This window comes from Ixodes scapularis, unplaced genomic scaffold (genome assembly GCF_016920785.2).
Source record: "Ixodes scapularis isolate PalLabHiFi unplaced genomic scaffold, ASM1692078v2 PGA_scaffold6__148_contigs__length_123643588, whole genome shotgun sequence".
Taxonomy (NCBI): domain Eukaryota; kingdom Metazoa; phylum Arthropoda; class Arachnida; order Ixodida; family Ixodidae; genus Ixodes; species Ixodes scapularis.
Window position 1 is genome coordinate 76,995,846 of NW_024609881.1, and position 12,779 is coordinate 77,008,624.

The 12,779-nt window shown below is 48.3% G+C and overlaps 1 protein-coding gene across 1 annotated transcript in view; it reads left to right on the forward strand.

The window, feature by feature from the left end:
* Nucleotides 1-1,054: 1,054 nt before the first annotated feature.
* Nucleotides 1,055-12,779, forward strand: part of LOC8029571 (diacylglycerol lipase-beta) — a 94,664-nt gene continuing 82,939 nt past the window's right edge. Inside the window, exon 1 of the mRNA XM_042294822.1 lies at nucleotides 1,055-1,119. The gene's annotated coding sequence lies outside the window, so the exon portion shown is untranslated. The remainder of the gene's footprint in view (nucleotides 1,120-12,779) is intronic.

The window sequence follows — 12,779 nt, forward strand, 5'->3', positions numbered from 1 at the left end:
TGTACCGCACTGGCTAAATTTCTCATCTACAGCTGGGAGACGCGTCGCCCCTGTGAGGCAGACCAAGTTCTAGGCTGTATAAACACACACACAACACAATTATTAATAAAGCCACGTGAGTGCAGGGTCAAAGCTATAGCATGGCGTCACAGCCGCCCATTGTACCTTCGCAGACTGCATTTTTCTGGTCTAGCCGTATCCTATAGCTTCATCATGAGCTGGTATCCTTCAATATTTTGCTCCGATGTGCTGTATTCGTGTACTGTAAAAAAGTCAACTCACATACCTTTTTTCGTAGAGTGTATGGTCACAGATGAAGAAATGCAGAGCTCAGGTATCTTGCTTGGTTTTTTTTTTTTTTTTTGTTTTTTCATCGGTGTTTTATTAGTTTTTATTTTCTTACTAATAACCTAGAAACAATACTAAACCGCGGTGCGTGTTTCACTTTCTCTAATTACTCTCGTTTATCGAGCGTATCATCAAAGAAAACTCACTAAAATCTCCCCCACCTCGTCCTACGGAGAACAGTGTCACGATGTAGCTCTATTTTGCAAAATTCACCATTATAACCAATCACTAAAATAAGGTGAGCTTCTTCCTCCATCGTCGTACTTCTCCTCTTGTACAGATCGCTGACATAAAGTAGATGTCCCTAATTGGCGTACCAACATGTTTTTTGTGTGTGTGTGTGTGTGTGTTTTTATTCATTTACACCAAAGACCAGGCTGCATATAGAACCACCTGCCCACCTCAATCGCCACGATCATAGATATGTAATTTCTCAAACTCGTAATTGAAGTGTTTTTTTTTTATGTAACTTACATGTACTTTTTACTTCTTGTACCTTGCCAATTTCGTGTATAGTTCTGTCCACTTTCCACTCCCTTCTGTAACGCCCTCATTGCCTTGAAAATGATAAAATAACTAAATAATCAAATAAGCCATAATTCTGAAATTTTCTTGCTTGCTGAGCGATAATAAAATGCACGGGTGGCGCCTTAAGCTTTTAATGAGTATTCGCAACTCTCACGGCCCACAGGGGGCGCACTAGTTATTTCAAAATGCCTGCCATCTGAATGACCGTCGTAGGACAGCAGTACCAGGTTGAGTCTGCGACGTGTAAGTAATTATAATCTTGCGAGATATGAGTGATACAAGGGCCCTACTTTATACCTTTACGTCAGGAAGGTGTAAGCAAGCACTTTTGTTCTAAGGTTCGGTTGTCAAGGGGCTAGGGAACGCGATTCTCGCACCGCGGTATACCATCATCGCTGAAAGTTGCGAGTAGTTCAAACGCGCGGCTATAAAGTCAAAGCTCCGGTCAACGCGTAATGCGTTTCGTCTCCTTGTGCGTTGAGGGGAGGTTGTTTATTTTTTATGTACGTAAATTTAGTTTTTTTTTTTTTTTTCTGGAGTTATTATTCTGCAACAACACTATAGCTTCTGAACTTTAAGAAGATAATTTTAGTGTTGTCTTTTTTTTTTTTATCTTGGAGCAAATTCTCATGATTTAGGGCCTGCATGTGCGGTTTGACAGCCGAGCCTATCCAAATTGAGACAAATATCGTGTACTTAATGAGCCATAATTTCTCTCTACTTTTCCAAGCACTCCAAGAAACAAAAAAAAATTAATTGTGTCTACTGACATTTGAGGTCCTCCATGGACTTAGAAAACCAACAGCAGAGCTTTGCGGGTACAAAGTCAACTAATTAATTAATTTATTATTTTACTTATTCATTTGATTATTCATTCACTGACGAGTTATTAAAGGGGTGCTCAATCAAAATTTGGATTTCACGAAAATAAGGCCGCATAAGCGTCGAACGGGACGCGAACTCCCAAAACCTCCCTCACACATCTATATCTCAAACGGATGGCCGTATTTTTGGAAAAGAAGGGCGCGATCACGTGAGGTCTGTTACGTCACGATCCTGGTGGAGAAGTAGAGAATGAGGCGTAGGGGCTTTGTTTCTCTCCTCTTCGCTTTGCTTCACCTGCTCGAGAGGACGAAGCAAAGGGAGAAGGAAAGAATCGTGACGTGACATATGATATCTCATCGCATCGTCGGCCGTGTTCAATCGGGCACTTCTTTCCCAAAAATACGGCAAACCGTTAAGCCGGGGTGGGTCACACTGCTTATACATCATACAAACGATATTCTGCATACAGATTCGAACGTGAGTCATCGAGAGGTCCGTGCTTCCAATGCCGCATGGTAATGAGTTCAAGGTGGAAACTTGGCACGCGGCATTCAAACCACGGATATTGCGGTGATTCGTGTTTGCAGACTGTCTTTTGTATGATGGGGTGCGAGCAATGTGACCCCGGCTTGAGAGATATCGCTGTATGAGCGATGTTTTTGTGTCTTGCAGCGTCCCGCCTATCGCTCCAACCTTGTTTTGTGAGCTCCGAATTTCGGTTCATCATCACTTTTATCGAGGGCGCCACAGTATCTGGTGCCCCAGTAGACACCTGCTGTGTATTTATTTGTTCTTTAACGAGGTGCGCCAGGGGCGGTCAAACGTGCATGCTTTACAGTACTCAATAGCAGGTTCTCGGGAGCCGACAGCGGAGAATTGAGTAAGGTCTGCAGGTTCAGTCCACCTCGACAAGACTACGACCTGCGCATTTAAAAGAGTGGACTGACGGGATGGTTGGTTGGGGACAGATAAGGTAAAAGAGTAGCGCATAAAAGACGGGGCACAGACGAAGAAAAACGCAAGACGAGCGCTAACTTGCCACTCAAAGATTTATGAAAAAATTCCACCGAGAGAACATAACTATCGCACTCACACACGTGGCACAACGTCACAGCTATCTTGGTGAATAAAAAGGACACCGCGTTTCGCTTCCTCTGCGTCCCGTCTTTTATGGGCGCCACTCTTTCACCATGTCTGGCCTCTACGACTTCCCCCTTGTCGCGGAACATGCATGGTACAGCTAGGGCACGTGTTTCAAGCGAGACACAATGCAAACCTTTCCCGGTTGCGTCACAAGGCCGCGATTTCCAGACGCCCGTGTAGTCAAGTAGGCGTGTCTTTAGAGACGGCTTCCCCGTATTGCCAGAGGTCGCTTTAGCCCCCTTCATCCAGTAAGCTGACAGCGCGGGGGAAGCTACGTACACTCGTTGGACCGTCGTACGTCTATCTTTCGTCACGTAATAACGCCACCGCCCATGCCCACGCATGCAGAGATCGGGGTGATTCACGCAACACCTCCTGACCGACCGCAGCGGATGGTACAAGCCGTCGAGGCCAATCCAAGGCCTTGTGAGTGCCACATGACCTTTGAGAGAAGCCAGTGAGGGTCGGAGACTGTATAGTCATAGCCTCCTCTATATTCATAAAGCCGCGTGGCAGTCCGGCGACGGAGCCATAGAGTGCCCGGTCGCAGATTTGGAGCGCGAGGATCTGGTATAGCACATAGCAAAGAAGGTTCGTTTCTCGGGGAGCCTGGACGTCAGCGCACAGCTTTTGCAGCGGCGAGGACCCGAAACACACTTGTTCGCTCGGGAGAAGTGTGTTTCGGCGTCTCGCCGCAAGGGGGCGCCTGTCACGTGGCTTTCCTCTGATCCGTTGTCTGCCGCTCCGCTTTTTCCATTTCGGCGGTTGTTTCTCGTGGCGATCCGCCAGGCTTTTTTCAGTATATAGGAGGCTACGGTATATCACGTGCTGCTTTCACGGAGCAGGATTGGCTGAGATGGCTCGTAGTGGCCGCTACGGTCAGACGTATGGCGAAACGAATAATCGAGGCCTGTTCGCTGGAATTATGACGCCATTACAGTGAGATCGAGCGAAGGCATGGATTCGACACGACTAGCGCTGCGTCGTCGTTCGGTTGGGTCTCCTGTTCAATCAACGCATCCCAGGACGCTCGGCATATCGGGCTCGTGTCCAATTGCCGAGTTGGAGACATCCGACTGCTGAGGCGGCGTTCCACGGTGGAAAGCGAGAATGTTTGCATGTTTTGACGGGCGTAATCTTAAAACGCTCGACTCCGACGACTCCACCTCCGCTCGGTTGTGTGGAGTAAAAAAAGGACGGCTCCTCTCAAGAGTCATTTGGTTTCACGGACGCTTCTCGGCGATTCCTCCAGCAGAAATTCCACGAAATTTCGTACTCCACTCCAGTGTTTCTTGGGGATAACTGTGATAACTGGTAAAACATAATTTTGGTGCGAATATGATGAAAAGATGTGTTCGCTATATTTAGAATGTTCCTCTCAATCACTGAATTCGCGGATTTCGAGCTTTTCTCTAGACAGCGTGAACATTTTAGTTGTATTCTCGTTAAAACATATATAAGCGCTTTCCAGTCTGGCAAAGGTGGGAGAAAAAAAAAAAAAAAGAACAGCGGCCAGATTCTTCTTACTCGAGTTCGGCTAAAAACTAAGCCATTTTCGCATTCTGCTCCCTTGGAAGAAGTGTGTTCTCTGCTTTAACGGGGGGGTTGGTACAGACCGGGTTGTTCAGAGTGACACGGGGATAGAGCCGCTGATACAACTACAAAGGTTCAAAGAGCCGCGGGAAGAAAAGAAAAGGGGGAAAGTGAGGGGGAAGGCTATTTTTAAGAATTATCTAGAGGGAACAGTCCTTTCCCAACGGGACATGTATAATTGCCGACTACAACAAATACCACCAGGCAGCAGAACGTTTTTTCAACGGCTAAGCAAAAATTAATGCATGGTTCGCTAGCTAGGCACTGCCCCTGATGCCCGTTATGCGTATACGGTTCGAATGTTTTTCTAGAACAATCAAGGAAACAGGGTCACTGGACTCATCTGTGTGCCAAAGAACAGTCCTCCTGTATGTACGTAGTGTAATCTGCCAAGACTGTGAGCTTTCTTTTTATTTAATTCTAGAACTGTTATTTTCCTGGGGACACAGGAGGGGAAGAGGGCACGCTTACCAGAGAGCCGCGACCCATACTTGAACCGGCAAAGAGCCGCATGCGGCTCGCGAGTCGCAGTTTGGCCTTTGACCGCCGCCATGTCTCTGCACGTGCGGGTAAGCCCATGCGATTGCAAGCCAGTCAAGGCACGTTCACGCACACGCTTTGCGTGATAGTGCCCATTAAGGCAATAGTCGGGCCACTAAGCTTGCAATTGTTTTTCCTTTCACCTAATCTGCGAGCTGAAACGAAGTATAGACAGTCGCAAGTTTGGTGGCTTAGCGGAGCACGTGGAACGAAAGCTTGCGCTGTAGAACCCCAGGATCCTGGGTTCAATCCCCATCCTTGCCGGTTTCGATCTGGATGAGCATGGCGGCGAGATGTTTCGGTGGCGCCCTCCTGTGGTTACCTTTCGTGACGTCATTACCTTGTGAACAACAAGTTCAATGGTGTTTTTAAAGAACATGGTGGAAGCTTGAAACCATAGCACTCTCAACCCAACACTGCCAACACCGTCAAAGTTGAAGTTCTTCCATTCCTCTTATTTCCGTCACTGGGAAATCTTTTGCTGACGTCATAGTCAGCATTCGGGCTATCGTGAAAGACCGATCACAGCGACGCTTTCGATCGCTCACGTCGCCAATACCGGCGTACCGCACGTTAAAGACCCCAGGTTAGCGGTTCGAGTTGCCCTTGTGGCACAGGTATTATACCCGTGCCACACGGGAAACTCGAATGCCATTTACAACGAATGACATTTGAACAATCGGCGAATCAGCTCGCAATCTGTCGCGCGTGGAATGCGGTACGCCCGGAGTGTCGCGCGCTGATTGGCCGTCCGCTCAAATGTCATTCGTTGTAAATGGCATTCGAGTTGCCCGTGTGGCACGGGTATTAATTTCTCATCTACAGCTGAGACACCAGACATCCACTTGGTAGACTAACTTCCGGCTGTATAAACATACGAGCACCAATTTATCAGCAACCGAAGCCAAAACCAAGCGCGAGACCAGCGCTTTTTGCGTTTCTGCCCCGCTCGCGCGCTCCAGCAAAGCACGAACGCACGGAGTTTTTGAGTTCCCGCTTTTATACTCTGTTCACCCTTAAGCTGAGACTGCAGTCAAAGCTACAAGCGCGAGCTGACTTGCGCTTCAGGCTTTGAGACATGCATTCCTAGCGCTAGAGCTCGTTCCTTGGAAGAACGCTTCAGACCAGTGAGCTCAAGCTCTCGTGTTTGTGGCAATGACTGCAGAATAAATACTTAATCTCACCTTAATATGGACTAATTCCGAAGGCTGTGCAAGCGCGAGAGGCTAGCCTTGACCGTCTTGACTGGAGCACTCGCTGCACGAGTGCTCGAGCAGCCGCCAAGGCTGCATCTAAAGCGCTCGCTTTTAGCATGCGTGGCCAACAGTAGTTCATGCTAAGGTGAGACGAAGTATAGCTTTGTCTTCGCTCGCGCATAAGGTGAAACTAGGTGAAACAAAGCATAACTAAACTCAGCGTCAACTATTTTGTGCTGCGTTGTCAAAACTAGCCTAGCTTCCACAGTGCTCCAACTCTGCCGAAGCTATAGTCGCGTGAGCGCATGCAAATGAGGCGTAAAAGACAAATTCACGTGCTCTCGCAGCAGTGAGGGACTGTTGCACACTAAACTACTCTAGCTTTGGCAATGTAGCACAAAATAGTTGGCGCAGAGAATAGCCAGCTTTTTATCCTTGGCATGCCGTCGTAACATAACAACATAGCAAATACTGGTACCCCCTTGATGACGGCACAAATGATGATGATGGCACGGTGAAGTCTTCGCCATTTGGCACACACACACACAAAACATACTGGATCTGCCAGTGTCAGTGCGACCCATGTATTCAACATTTAAATTCCACTCCAAGCTTCATACTTAAATTTGGCACTTTGCATGTGAGGGCTGGAAGGCGTATGCTTGTCCGTAGAATAGCTGTTGCTGATGAACACATTTAGCTGCTCTAGAATGCTTTCACATCTGCATGTAGGCACACAACCCGAATGAGTTAAGGTCGATTCAAACAGTAACATTTAAACAGTAACGTTTTTTGACTTGGCATGTTAATATGACTGCGAGGGACGTCCGCGCTATGTATATGGCCTGCAGAGCTACTCCATAAATATACATTTTGCTCAATTACCCACTTACCAAGCAGCATGCTGCGAATGTATTGTAACGCGCGCTGCACGTGCTGGCGTCTGCAGCAGGTAACTTAGACCAAAAGCCTAAACAAGTGGCATCTTGCACGCGAGTTCGTCAACGCCTTCTTCTTATTCCATTGGTTGCCACGCCCGAACCACGGATGTCCCGGTATCTTGCGAGCGTAGCGTGACGGAAGCTCTCATAACGTTGATTGAAAACACGTTTTTTTGATGCAAGACTGGTACGACCTTCACTCTTGCTCTAGGTAGTCAAGCATAGACAAATGCTACTCGTGAAAAGGCCTTTAGTATAAACGCGAATTCACCTCTTTGCCACGCTTCACGCATACAGTGTTAAACAAGAAACATTACTACTTAAGTTCCGTTTATAAAAGTCTCATATTCCGAGGTCCAAATCCGCCGCGCTCCCTGAGATTTTAACAAGAGCGTGGAGCAACGTGTTGGCTATGAACCGCGACACCCGGCACACTGAGGGTTGCAACATATTTACCAGGTCGCCGATTCCGTGCACCTGAATCTCACATCGCCGTCGAACTGCGGTGCGATCAAGAGCTGAAGCATTGGAGGGACCGCCAGTCCACGATCGTTCCCGCTCTCCTCCAGCCACCGGGACTTACGGAGGCTCGCCACCGTCGCTTTCATAAAACAGCGAGAAATTCGCGGTCGTCGAACACCTCCCTCCCGTTCAGCAGGTTTCTCAAACGACGCCGTGGCGCTGATAGGCTCTCGTCTTCGCTGTCTTGTAGGAGTTCTTTGATTCTATCTTCTGAGGACAAAATCCACGAAATCGGTGAACGGAAAATTGGGTTGTGTGTATGTTTATCCAGCCTAGAGCTTGGTCTTCCTCAACGGGCGACGAGTCTCCCAGCTGTAGATGAGGAATTTAGCCAGTGCAGTACAACCGCTAATACGCGACCACCGGCCGGTACGATGCTCATCCAGATCAAAAACGGGCAGGGGTGCGGATTAAACCCAGGATCCTGGGTTCTGCAGCGCGAGCTTTCGCTTGGTGAACGGAGAATAGGTTGTGTTGGGTTAGGTGACGAATGGGGGCGGTCGATTGGTCCCGCCAACGTGTAGCTTCCAGCGCACCGTCAGCTATAGGAGTGAAACGATGTATAGACGAGTACGCGCGTCATAATAGACCCCTTTTGAAATTCAGTTTTGATCCCTATCATTATCTCAGTGCATGGAATCTGTGAAGAAATAATGGCGGCCCTCTTGAGGCTGATGAAGGAAGAAATTGAAGATACTATGAACGAGTTATGTTTGTACGTTCGACCCGTCAGTACAACACACCGCACCAAACATGGGGAAACAACTTCTCTTTGTTAGTTCTTGCTTTAGAAAAGTGGGATTAGCCCAAGAAGTTTGAAGGCGGCTACACCTGGGAATGTCCATGGTGAACGCACCTTGGACAAAAATTGCTGGTTTTTGCTACGAGCACTTTCTTTTTTATATATATCGTTTTGTTGTGTGAAGACTGAATGCCCGTTGTAGCTGGGTTTGATTCTCGTCGGGACGACGTAGGTCAACCTCCTGACTCAGAGAGACGCGTGGCTTTGTGTACTATGGTCCTTGGGGGGTTATCCCCGTGGGACATGACGCCAGGCGGGGCGAGCGATAATTAGCGAGTCAAGCACGTTCACGGATGTCATTGTTCGCCGACGGAACAATGGGTCGGGCCGGTCTTTCTCGCAACCGGGTAACCCTGAGTCCCACGGGAAAAAAAAACGGCCCTCTTTTTTTAGACAGAAGCGGATGACGTCACCCGTCACTGTCGCGGGGTCAACCAACACCACGTGCGTGCACAAACACGCGGTTCTGACGTCACGCCGCTGGGGTGGCCCTGGTGTCGGCCCGGCCCTTTCGGACACGCTTCACTTCAAGGGAATCTGAACCGGCTTGCTAGAACAACGTCTCAGCTGAGACTGGCTGCAAAAAAGCGCTGCAAAAGCTGGAGCGCGCCAGCATCTTGACACGCGGCTTGAGCCCCGCTGAGCTCGTGCGCCAGCTTTCGCCAGTGCCATAGCTTCCTCGATAATCACAAAGCCTGGTAGATCGACGACGGAGCCATAGAGTAACCGGTCGCAGATTTGGAGCGCGAGGATCTGGTAGCAGAGGGCATTTCTCGGGGAACCTGGTATTCAGCCCAGAGCTTTTGCAGCGGCGAGGACCCGAAACATGGTTTTCAAACCCGACGAGAAAAGAAGCGGTAACGCGTGGAGCACTAGCGGACATTCCATCGCTCGGGAGAAGTGTGTTTCAGCGTCTCGCCGCAGCGGGGCGCCCGTTACCTGACTATCCTCTCATCCGTTGTCCGCCACTCTACCTTTTCACTTTCGGCGGCCGCGCCTCGTGGTGATCTGCCATGCTTTGTCAGTATAGAGGAGTCCAAGACAGTGCTTTCTTTGCCCTGGTCTCAGCTTAGACGCGGTTTCTAGCAAGTCGACCCTGGTTTCTGCGCGCGCGCGCAGTGCACCAACACCTGGTGTGGGCGAACGCCAACTTGCTCGTAAACAGCGTGTAGGAGGCTGGGTTTGCACGAACACCATCGTTTAGCGCGTGGGATCGAGCCTGCAGGGTCCGATCAGACGCGCCCAGCCCCCCTACTTTTTCCTCTTCTAACCAAACAAAACAGCGCATGCGCAGTACCGACAGCAGCGCCACCGCGGCGGCGTCACGTCAGAGGGTTGAGTTGGGGTATATGACCGTCTGCTGACGTTAGGCTTAGACCGAGTAACGCAGAGTGTGGAATAATCGGAACCTGCGAAACAGCCTCCACGTAACATATCCTCGCACTCGGATGATGCTATAACTCAGCCGGTGCCCGACGCCAAGTGCCTTCGACGCGTTGACTGGACACGAGGTCCAGCCGAACGATGACGTAATACTCGGGTCCAATCTCTGTCTGCGCATTGATCTCGTCGTGGTGGCGTAACGAAATTCTGATGCGCGGGTTTTTCATTATTCTAGGAGGCGTTGGGCGGGGCCCTCGTGCGCGGGCGTTCCTTTTGGTGAATCATATTCAAGGGGTCGCGGGAGTGAAAACTAAAGTGCCTCAGTCGGCTCTGGCGTTAACATTGTAAAGCTTAATCTAATGCGGAGCGCGAGTTTATCTGCTCCGTGCAGGGGGTAGCGATGATGTCAGAACGCCGAGCTCTTATTGGCTCATTGAAAAACAAAAATAGTGGGTAGACCTAAGGCATTTAGCATCGGGGTCCACCCACTATCTGTTCAATCAAAGCCAATCAGAACTCGGCATCGTTATGACGTCACCGGAACCCCTGCGCAAGAGGCAGACGACTTGCTCCCCGGATTTTAAAATAAATGACGAGGATCAAAACTAATATAAAATTTTCCTTGGAAGAGCCAATTTGTATAGAAAAAAAAAGAAAAAACAACCCCGGTGAAGTCTATAGCCACGGAAGTGGACCCGGAAATCAGTGCCAGTAGTTGTTCTAGTCTTTATCTATCTCTCTTTCTTTATTTGTTTTTTGTGTCTCTTTCTTTCTGTTGTTCTTATAGGTGGTTTTAAATTAACCGTACTTGGCCACACTTGCACGTTACTCATTACGTAATCAAATTACTCGCAATCGATTACTTTTTAAAGTAATTTTGTAATAATTTGTTTACATTCACCGTGAAGTAATCGCGAGAGTAATCTTATTACTTAATCGGTGTAATGAATTACTTGTGACCGTAACTTTTTGCCCCTTCCTTTTCTAACGGCGTCCTTGGTTCATACAAGTATCCTATAATGGAATGCTCGAACCAAATCTCTGACAGGAGGACGGTTTACCAAAACTGGTGGATGAAGAAAACAAGTAGATCACAAATCGACAATTCTAATCCAACAATGAATGGTACGAGAGACCCATTTTTAAACCGGCCGAAACCTCTGCCGTTTCAAAAACCTGAAGTAATCGGAGAAGTAACAGTTACTCTTTCGAGCAACGGTCAACTACTTTTTTTTTTGTCTCGTGTAATCAAGTAATCAAATTGAATACTCTTTTTTGAGCAACAGTTATTGTAATTGTACTCGATTACTTTATTTCGAGTAACATGTGCAAGAGTCATGTTTAATACATCCCCTTCACAAATGCGCCCCTCAATGGTGGGCTTTTCGTCAGTTTCGATTTGCACAGCATCATGGGACAGCAAATCATCGCCACGTTTCGGTCAGCTTCCTCCACGATGAGGTGCAGCCCTACCGCGCTCTTGCATCGGAACTATTCGGAACGTCGTGTCGTCATTTCGTGATATTTCGCCACACGCAGTTCTCTTTCTCGTCATGAGCGACGCCGCCGTCAGTTTCTGCAGTTCTCACCTCGCTGTAACGTACGCAGCAGACGTTAATCACCTCATTGTACGCGGCAAATGTTCGTAATTCCTCCACTTCTGACGCCATCTTTTATGCCATCATACTAATGGGCATAGGCATCGCGGTTCCTTGTTTCATTCGAGTCCCGCTAGAATCGATCTGCCTCCTCTTGCCCTGATCCTAGCTCGTTCTGCAGCCATCGGGCGTGGTCAGCCGACACTCTACTTCGGCGAGCGTGAAATGCTGGGCAGCGACAGCGTTGCGGCGTGTGTCGTCTGCTATATAGTGACCTAAACATGGCGGCCTGTCCTAGTTCCTGTGCCCGACACTAGGGGCGCCCTTTTGCGCATGGGGTCTATTGGTCCTTTTCTGAATGATCTCATTTAGCCCCAGCCGGACGCTCATGCAGCGTTCGTCTGCTTCAGCGGAACGCTGCATCGGAAGCCGACATTCAACATTCATGTGTTGCCTTCCCCGTGGGTTTAGTTTTCAACGCGCGACGGCTGTATACCCTCCCCAAAAGACAGAGCCGGAAAAGCGCTCACTTTGCGCTTTATCAGCGCTGTATCACAGAGCACTCCGCTGCATATGACCCCGCCTTTTCCAGCATACACGGAAATTACGGCTCTTATACTCAGCGCTGAGTGAGCGCTGACGCGGTAGCGCTCATGCGGCACTCGCTTTGCATTGTCTCAAGCGCTGGGATACACGTGCGAACTGACTTTAATTCGCAGAGTTTAATCAATGTTGCTCCATTGTGACCTCCGGGGGAATACGCGAACACGACTTCCGGCTTCACTAACAATGCACACAGCGTAGGCGCCAAAGAAAGTGAGGTCGCATTTTTTTTTTTCATGTTTAGTTTCTACTTTACACGTGTACCATGCTTGCGGCACTTGGGGAGACTCATTAGAAGGCAATCTTGGTAAGATTAATTTCCATTCCCGGAAACCCCGTTTGAGCAATTCAACGCGGCCAATGAAATGAGCTAAAAAAAATTGAGATTACTTATTAAGCACGAAGAAGATGTTCCTTATCAAAAGAAAAGGAAAGAACTACTACATTCGTTTTCATTCGTAAGCCGCCTTAAAAAAGGAATATGTAAATGATTATCGTGAAGCGTGTGAGTAAGAATAATTTTAAATGTTTTGTGTAACTTTGCATGAATTCTGAAAGAGGAGCTCTAAAGAGTCTAATATGAAAAACAAATTACTAAGTATATGGATACTCAGAAGTATATGAAATGTTTACTTGCACTTATATTTAGCCATCTGACGGTCGAGGCCGCATACATGTACGGCGGGGATTGGAAATTTGAAAGTGCCAGCCTAAACGCGAAACTTCGCATGCCGAGGAAGGTGTTGCTCTTTGTTAC